Below are 10269 nucleotides of genomic sequence, written 5' to 3' on the forward strand. Positions count from 1 at the left end.
CCCCTCCCATGAAATCATCATTCGCTAACTCCCACTGCTGATCAGCGTTTCTAAGACCCTACAAATATAAGTCCAACAAAACTTAAACCATAAGGAAGATAGATCACCTAAATCACAGAAAAAGAAGAAGTCAATACTCCCAAAATCGTATTTAAAAAAAGTAAAAAGTTACAAAAATCTAAATTCAATTAAAAGAGGGGAAATCCCTCGAATCTATGAGAATAGAATAAGATGATCTTCTGGTGATTTCTAAAGGCAATTCAATATGATTGATTCAGCTGGGGATTTAGGTTAGAAACTTTCACGGGATATTTCGTGAAAATGATTAACCTTATTTTGTTGATGATTTAGATTTTCGATGTGCATTTTGATCTCTTCAAAGCATGAACTTTTGATTTCTGATGATTATGTTTTGTTCATTTTTTTTTTACTCATAAGTCATGTATAATCTGGAAATATCTTTGCTTGTTCGCGAAATTAGGTACCAAAAAAACACACGACTTGATAAAATGTTAGTTTAATAAAATGGGCCTTATGTAACATTATGGAATCTCTTTGGTATGTCACATGATATATTGGGGTAATAAATGAGTTTAGTTAAATTATTTAAGTATAGTTAGAGAAATATAAAGTAAAACCAAAAATTATAATTACTTAGTGAATAGGTCCAACAACTTTGTATAAGCAGATTTTTTCAGAATGTTTCCCTTTTAATAGTATATATGCTCATATATTGTCCTTGATTTTGGTGACTGATTCATTCATGACAGTGAGCTTGTGTTTGGAGTAGCAAGGTATTGGTTTCTGAAGTAAGACTCATAAAGGAATTGCTTTTTCTATGTTTTTGTGTCGTGCTTTCGGCTTTTTCATGTAATCTTGTGAAACATTGTTTTGTATATCAAATCAATGTATAAAGGATGTGGAGAGAATGATGCAGGAAACAAGGGTACGTTGGTCTTTTGGCGTTTGAAGCAAACAACAAAGACTACTTACTCTTGATTCTGAAGTCGCGGATTCTCTTAAGTCTTAGTAATCTAAGAGCAGATTACCAGAACCGAAACAAAGAGATGACAGAGACTAATCTTGGATTATAACTCGGCCCGGTAGAGATGACAGATACAAAGAGCTAATCTTACTTGTGAAGCTGAGGCTGGCAGAAAAAGCGAGAGCTCAAAGACTGTGTTGTTGCGTCTTGTATCTGAATTTGGTTGAGCTAAACTGTAGATTCGTTTTCTTTGGTCCAAACATTGGTTATGAAGTGCACAGATACTATGTGAAATCAAATTTCTGAAATTTATATCAAACATAACCTTTTTCACAGACAAAAGACAACATATTTGTTCTTCCAGAAAGCTTCCTTCTTCAACTGGTAACTTGATCTCTAAAGGATCGGATCTCTTGTTTGTGAACAAACTTGTTGTAAGACTATTCAAAGCCGTCGCATGTCTTACTTCGTCATGGAACTACTAGTAGTTGTTATAAGTTACTTGTATAACACGATGGTTTGCAGCAAAAGGCCCACTAACATTTGTTGGTCTGGACAAGCTGTTTCTTGACGATCACAACATATTCAACGGCATAATAAAAAATAAATTCATATAACTACTACACAAATCTGGTTTCAAATAAGTTACACAAACGTTGATTTAGAAGTTTATACATTCTTATAGCAAAACATTTATTGTGGTAAAAACCCACTCTCTATATGACAGGTTATACGTTCACTAATCCTTTTTACATTTATAATCCTTTAAGATATTAGAAGAAAAAATTCAAAATAATTTTCCTATGTTGATTATTCAGTTTTAATTTGCTTCCACTATTTCCAACACTCGTTGACCTACCGAAGAAGATAAAAAACGATCCGTGATAGATTTCAACAATACACAAAAATACATAATCCATGTTATAAGCTATTAGCTATACATACACAGAGTAACACAAACAAAACTGCAATTGTCGTTTAGAACTCGTTGACTTTCTATACAGAAACTTCCATAAAACACGTGTATAGACAAAGTTTCACACACGAATATAAATATGACAGACAGAAGATGGATGTACTAGAGAAGTGACGATGATTAACAGAGAATAATAGATCCAAAAAGAAAACGAAAATATTACATAAATATTTTAATTTCAAACATACAAATAAAGACTAAGATAATAAATTAAGTCAACGGAAGAAACAGACGAGGAGATTCACGAGATATCGGCTTTCTTATTTAATCTTTTTGTCCTAGGAAGAGACATTTCTTCAACTCGAGTGTAGTACACTGCATTACTGCATTGCCCGACTTCTCCGACTAATATGTCCTAATATTAATACTTTTTATTTATTTTCCTTTAGTGTTCTAACGAACCCTAATGCTCCGTTCAACTTTCTATAAAATTGAGCAAGTTTACAATTAACGCCGGCAAATAGTTTGAATCAGTTTCAAAACTAGATTGAGAAATGAACTAGATTATTCTTGTAATGTTGGATAACAGTTGAACCGATTGGACCGTAGTCCGTAGACCAATTGCTAAATAGTTTTGGATTTCTCTTAATGTAATTGTGAATTAGCAAATACTTATTTAAACATATTTACCAATGTTATAGACAATTCACAATGATTGTAACTGGTTATTCCTAAAAGAAATAAGCTAAATAAAAATAATTATATTTGTAACAGAAAAAAATGATAAATGAAATGAAATAAAAACTGAAACTGGTGGTAGAATAATGAATTTCATTCATTCTATTCATTTTTATAATTTTAAACAAAACAAATTAAATTTTACAAATGATTTATAAATGGTTTCATTCTGAAAACAGGAAGTGTAGAATTTTATTTTTTTTTAAATTCATTGTAACTGGTACATCTATCTATCTATATATATAAAATTGGTTTTTCCTTTCTTCTGACAAGTGGCAGTGGGCTTTTGCGACACGTGTCATCCATGTATTTTTTTCACATTTTAAGTCATTTTTCTTTTAGATTATTGCAATTTGGCCAAATACTTTCTAATTATGAATTATCTAATCCTTTTTACACTAACTATTATCGTATAAAGTTTGATAATCTATTTTATTGTTCACTAAAATTAAAGATGAATAAAGAAATAAATAAAATAATTTAAATATATTTTACATTTTTAATTTATTCACAACTAAAAGTAACATAAATTTGTGTTATTTTATTATTTTTTACCATTTTCTATTATTTAATTTACAAATTATATATTTATTTAACTATTAAAAATATAAAATGACCAAACTAATAAGAAAAAATTAGAGTGCAATACATAATCTAAATATAAAACTTCCACAGTGAGAGAGAATAACCAAAATACCATAGTAACACTAACTCAATAAAGGTTTGGAGCTGAAAAAAGATCAACAAAGAAGACTAACCTATCTCATCTTACCATAGAATGTCTTGGTTAGAACAAGCAGATGTCAGAAAAAAAGTAAAAAGATAAAATATGAAACAAAACAATCCTCGGAACACAAAGGATCGCGATCAAGCACCAGCACAAAAAACCAAAAAATGGATCAGAGAAAGAATAATCATCGGAAGAACAAAGTCACCACAAAACAAAAAGACGCATGTCTAAAGCACCGGAAGCACAACCACTAACTAAGAGATAAGAAGCACCTCACAAACTAAACAAGCACATACAAGGCGCTCATGCCAGCGAAGAACCACAAAACTCTGAATAGAAGAAACCAAAGCTCCAAAAGACTAACTCCGCACACCTACACCAAGGGATGCATGAGAAGAAGATAAACAACCTGAGTGGGGGAGAATGAAAACCAACCACTGAGAAAACAAAGCTTAAGCTTGAGACCATAAACAACTTTCTAAGCGCACAAAACATACACAAAGAAAAACACTATCCAAAACCTGGAGTAGTAAATATGGTGAAATGGAGAGCCACAAGAGACGTGATCAGCGATGAAAGGTGCAATGAGATGAGAGAACAAAGTGATAAAAAGAGACAAAATAAAATCAACAAACCGTGGAGCCATCCCCGAGCTATGAAAAAGAGCATAGAAGTCAGATCACCAAAAATCATATCTTGATAACCAAGACGAGCAGAGACTATTGAAGGCGAACCAGCGACGAGAAAAACAACATTAATGACAACTAAACTCTGACCCAACCCAGTGAGATGTAGTTTCTAACCTTAGCTAAAACCTAAGGAAAAAGAGGACTAATATTGACCGAAATAACATACAACGTCGTAAGAAACAACCGCACAACATGGAACTAATATGTCTGATCTATAACAAATACCAGATAATCTCACAGAAAAAGAAGATGAGGAAAACCAAGAGCACGGAGGTGGGTTTTTTCCCAGTGATGGTGAGAAGCGCTGCACACCAGAGAGGTAAACGAAATACATAGATGGTGATGGCTCAAGGTCAAAAGATGGGGGAGAGAGCAAAAAACACCTAAAAAGAGTAATGTGAAAAATTAAAATACAATTTTGACGCCGTTAATCTTGGAATCAACAAATGCCTAAAGACAAAATTATTGAAATTCAATATGTTTTACATCAGAAATTCACTTCACCACTAACAAGTAGTATTATACGTACAACAACACATTATTAAAAAGACAAACACATAATATATTAAATTATTACATACTAGTACATAACGTAATAAAGCATCAAATAATGCTCTTTACAAATAAATACTGATCACATAATCACATTATCAGAAAATCATATTTAAGAATAATAAACAAATATTCCACGCGAAACACGGGCAACCCTAGTATCTTATAAAATTATATGGATTGTTGCATTCCAAACAAATTTGTCCAACAAAAAAAAAATTAGTTGCAGCCAATGTTATCTTTGTCGCACAAAACTCTGACGTCTTCTTTGTGAAAACATTTTATTGATTCTTTTGAATACCATTAGAGATCACAAGTACTCAAGGCCGGTTCTTAACATATACTAGTCAAGCATTGATTTATATCCTCCAAATTATTCTAAGAAAACTACATAGAAAAACTCTTAAATTTTTTTTTTAAAAGTTTACTGAAATTTTTACTTAATCATTTACAGCTCTAAAATTTCAGAGCCGGTCTCGCAGCTATTGCATGATTATTGGAGAATGAGAATATGTAGATCAAGTTAATAATATCAAAAATATATATACTCAATGAGGAGTTGGGTTGTTGTTATCTTAATAAATAAAGTTGAGTTTTTTCTCTCCTAGGGGAAAATTTCGCCACCTGACACTTTTATTTAAACACTGCGTTTAGGTTTGGTTGGTTTTGGTTGGGCTTGGTTTCTTATGGCTTCGTTTGGGCTTGCATTTTCCATTTTAGCCCAAGAGTTTATTAGGTTTCCTCTTTGTCGACTTGGACATTGTAAAGGAGAACCACCGTGCCGCTTAGATCACACCGCCTCCGGACCATTTGTGCAACATCTGCAGTCATCAATCCATATTAAACCATTCTTTTATGTCGTTTTCACCACACCTCCCTCTCTCATTAAATCGGACTCATCATTCTCCAAATACCAATTGAAGTTTCACTTATAAATTTGTTTGTCGCCTGCAATGAGCATCCTCACCACTAAGAAATCAGAAAGGACAACCTCTTTCAAGCACCAACTCCAACAATAGTGAATTTGTACATCCTTCTTACGTCTTTGGCGTCCTAGGCTGATGATTCTCAGAAGAAAAATCGGATTCAGGTTTCTAACATTATGAAACCATTGTTCTTCTACGTCAATCTCGCCAAGGTACGCACTTTTTGGCTATGGAACTCATCATCTAAGCTTTGATGTTTTTGGACTCTATGATCTGTTTCTATAGCGGATGTGATTGTCTATGAAAATCTGTGTTACTCTTACCCACTCAAAAATCTTTTTGGGAATCTTTGTGCTTTAGTTGTGTCATGCCAAAGGTTTTCACTTTGGTTGGTGTAATTTTTACTTAAGTTATAAGTTCTGTAATTGGGTATTGTCATTGATTGATACCTTGGATTTGTTTCAGAGGTATATACAACAGTACGATGATGTTGAGCTGTCTGTCCTTGGGATGGGTATGCATGTTCTTAATCTCTCTCTCTCCTATACTTTCTTCTGTGTATTTAGACTGTAATAGTCTTTCTTCTGATTGGATATTCAGTATGAAAATGCGTACCTATTGTAAATGTTGTTACTATTGCATAAATAATGAAGAACAATGGTTTTCTGTTGAGAAGAGTAACTATCTCTACAAGGTCTGAATGCAACATATAATAAATTTGACGTTTTGGCAACTAAGCTCTGTTTGGGTGAAAATGGTTTGTTCCAGTTATATCGATCATGACTTCAACGGTGGATATTAAGTATGACTTAAGAGGTCACCATGTGCCGAAAGCTAAGGTGGATTTTTTACGAGCAAACTATGAATCTTATTCTTGATTTTATCATTTTTGATTTTCTTTTGTTTTGATCTTACAGATTGTATTTGACCATAAAACCTGAATTTGGATGTCGAATCAACACAGCAAAAGTTGCAATAATTTGAATATCAAAGAACCCGCTTCATTTTCTTTTGTGGAGTTCGTAAGTGTCATGAAAAAACATCTTCAAACAAAGAGGCATTGATAAAAAAAAGATTCCAATCTTTTTTTGTGGGTATCGCTTAAACCAGCTATAGGTATATCTAAGAAAATTGAGTATGTGAACTAATTGAGCTCTGTTGTATTATTTTTGTTTGACTCCAGTGTCGTTAATGATCCAAGTATTGTTACTGTGTAAATTTAAGTGATACCAATATACCATATAGACAAATGTTTTTCCTTCAGTTTCACCTCCTATTTTTTTCTTTCATCTCAGTTTCATATGCTATTCATATTGGTTACTTTTTACTATTTTATTTTTCTGTCAGAAACAAAAGTTTTTCTCCGATCTCAACTGTTGAACTTTGCAATTGGTTAATTTTGTTTGATTTATATTGTTATTTTGGAATTACACATGAAATATTTTAAAATATATATTAATCTAAATATTTGTACCAATTTTTTCTTTTGGAAAGAACAGTTTTAATTAAAAGTTCTTACACAGGAGAATGTATTAAATCCATAAGTTGAAAGGATTTGATTTTTACTGAGTTTTTCAATGATTTTTGAAGATTTAAGAATTACTATGATTTAAATTAAAATATACTAAAATACACCAAAACTACTTTAGAATGAATGCAACTCGTAAAATACTCAGCATAAAAATATTTCAAAACAGTAAATTTTAAATTAGTTTATCAAATAACAAGTTCCATAACAATTAATTTTAAAATAGTTTTAAAGAAGTTCTTATAACCATTAATTTTCCCTTCAGATTAAATATCCTCAAACTTCCAATTAAACACACCCTTTAAATTAAGAACGATTATTATTATTTTAAATAATATATTATAAAATTAGATATAAAAAATTAATTCTAATATGGATTTTTATTTGCTTGCAAAGAAATCATCAGCTAAGAACAAAGTGAAGTTTATCAATTCAAGTAATCATAACGACAAATTAGCTTTATATATGGTCTATAATTTTTTGTTGAATATTATTAAAGAAGATTTGAAAATATAATTTTTAAATTTTATATAATATAACATTGTTGAATAGAGTAAGCAAAAGAGCAAAAACAATGCAGAAATTGCTCTCATAATATAAATAAGAGGTCTAAGATAGTTATATCCAAATAGATGTGTAAAATTTTAGCAAGATATGTCATGACTTTAAAAAAAATCAATCAAATATCTAATATTAATACAAAAAATATATTTATTTGCATAATCTAAACGAGTAACACAATATAAAATAATCTAGCAATAGAAATTAAGCTAGATAATCTAGAACAAAATAAACATATCGACATATGTACTTTTCCAAAATAAAAATAGTCTATTCAACAATCCTATTATGAAATATACTTTACCACAATAAGATTAAAGTTGAACATCGAACGATTTCAATAGTAAACGATAAATATAAAAACAGAAATCAATGAAATAATATTCACATGACTTATATAATTTAAACTTTTAAATTAAACGTAAATATTACAAGATATATTAATCTTTCGCGTAACTAGTAAAAAGGAAACAAAAGAGTGTAACTGGACAAGATGTTCCTAAATGGACCGTCAACGGGAATACTCATAAATCTTTCATATCTCGTTTGGTTTGGGGGGCTATTCGGCCGCATCTTCCTGTAAAAGCTTGGGCTCCCCTCCTCTGGCACAAAGGACTCATCCCACGCCATGCAACAACTACTTGGCTCTTCATTCTTGATAGGAATCCTACATTAGACCGTCTCCTTTCTTGGGGTCTAGATATTGATACTATATGCCTCCTATGCGGTAATGCTGATGAATCAAGGAATCATTTATTCTTTGAGTGTCAATATTCGGTGGAAGTTTAGTCATCTATCTGTGCTCGTCTCAATTTTACCTCTCCTCCAACCTCATGGAATGCGACTATGACGTGGTTACCGAATGCTTCTTCAGATCGTTCTATCAAAATTGCTCTACTACAAGCTTGGCAAGCAACTGTTTACAGTTTATGGCAAGAGTGTAACATCAGATTCCATTCAGGTCTAACGATTCCATCCTCTGTCTTGGGTAGGAACATCCATCGCATGGTCTCAGACAAGTGCATGGCAATGGTTGCTCTTGGTCAAACATTAGGAACTCCCCTCCTGCGCATTTGGAAGCCTCCATGATGCTAACCGGGTCTCTTTTAACTTGTTTCTGTTTGTAAAATACAAACAACTATTTATGTTGCTTGCTTCTTCTATTTAAATTAACGAAAACCCTTTAACAAAAAAAAAAAAGAAACAAAAGAGCAAAAACGCGTTCTATGAAGAAATTGTATGTGTAATTTTAAAAAGAAAAAGTCAGAGAGTCAACTGACTATCAGTCTGTGTAGTCAGGGACAGGGAGTCAAGCATTTTGACCCCATTCTCATTAATCCGACGGTGTCTGGTGGGCCTCTTGTTTTATCGGATCCTCCCACGTCATTTATCCTTTTTCCACGACGTCATACGTACATACATTTTTTTTTTGATAAAAACACATACATTCTCGTTTTCTTCTTTTATTCTTTTGAACTCACACTTGGTGATAAGTTAACTGATCCATTTTTATATATATTAATTAAGATTCTTTTCCAGTTTCTTAGACGATATCTATAATATTTACGCCTAAACTTTATAACACGAGACCGATTTATCGTGTCAAAGACCATGGTAAATGTATGGGAAGTTTCACGAGTCGAGTTATGTACTCTCGTTCCTATAGACTGCAGTTAAGTGTCTGTACCCATAGTTTGTAAACCTAAAACTAAGATTCCAAATTATATTTCATCACTTCATCTAATAATTGTGTCCATTTTTATTATCTTTTGCAAAATTAATTAATTTTTTTTTTTTTTGTGTGTGAAGACAAACTGTTTGTCTGCAAAGTTCTTTAATGGAAAATTTACGAGCATTAGAGCAATCTCCAACGGGCAGCGGTCGATATATTTCTCATTATGTACTCTCAAGTCTCAACCTCCCGAATATCTCCACAAGTGGATGGATGCTGTCTGGTCGGTCCAAACAAATTCCTGAGCACAGAGAGTCTCAATATATATATATATATTCACATATATGAAAATATCGTGTACTATCAATAATATTTTTATTTTGAAATAATACATAAACTGAAGGAATGGATAGTAAGAGCGACTGGAAAAGATCATATTCATGCATTAAGTTTTGTCCCCACAATTGAAATTAAAAAGTAGGAATTTGTAATTTTGTGTAAAAGAACGATAGACTTGTGGCTGCATTATTGGTTGGGCGGTCCATACAACACACACAAGTTATCGATAGACACAAAACTGAATATCAGTCTCATTCTTCCATGCGATTTGGTCGGTTTTCTTATGCGGTCATCCTTCAAAAACGCATATTTTGGGTTAAAATTAAATTTGGCCGTAACATGCGTTTCTCAGTTTTCATGAATTTTTACCATTCGAAAAAAATGCTCGTTGTTATGCTTTTATATAGACAAATATAGATTAAATTAAAAAATTGTGCCAACGATAATTACTAGAATAAATTTAAAACTATAAATAGTCTCTTATTCAATCTTTTTTCAAAAATAAAAGTAGTCTCTTATTCAAATAAGTTCACTTATTCAATTCCTTTCCAGAATAATATATAAATTTTTCATATAAATTTCGCTTTTGATTGCAATTTTTGGTGTGGAACTAGTTGAATTCCATTTTTACTC

General features: G+C 31.8%; 1 long non-coding RNA gene across 2 annotated transcripts; it reads left to right on the top strand.

Annotated features, from left to right (window-relative positions):
* Positions 1-5376: 5376 nt before the first annotated feature.
* On the top strand, positions 5377-6799 carry LOC106379188. 2 transcript variants are annotated; one of them, XR_002655587.2, is made up of 4 exons: positions 5377-5748; positions 6002-6050; positions 6305-6375; positions 6454-6799. It is a non-coding gene; the product is annotated as an uncharacterized LOC106379188 (long non-coding RNA). The 2 variants fall into 2 exon arrangements; XR_007320000.1 differs by having other exon boundaries at positions 6002-6375.
* Positions 6800-10269: the final 3470 nt, after the last annotated feature.

The sequence above is a fragment of the Brassica napus genome, chromosome C2 (assembly GCF_020379485.1).
Source record: "Brassica napus cultivar Da-Ae chromosome C2, Da-Ae, whole genome shotgun sequence".
In the NCBI taxonomy this organism is placed as follows: domain Eukaryota; kingdom Viridiplantae; phylum Streptophyta; class Magnoliopsida; order Brassicales; family Brassicaceae; genus Brassica; species Brassica napus.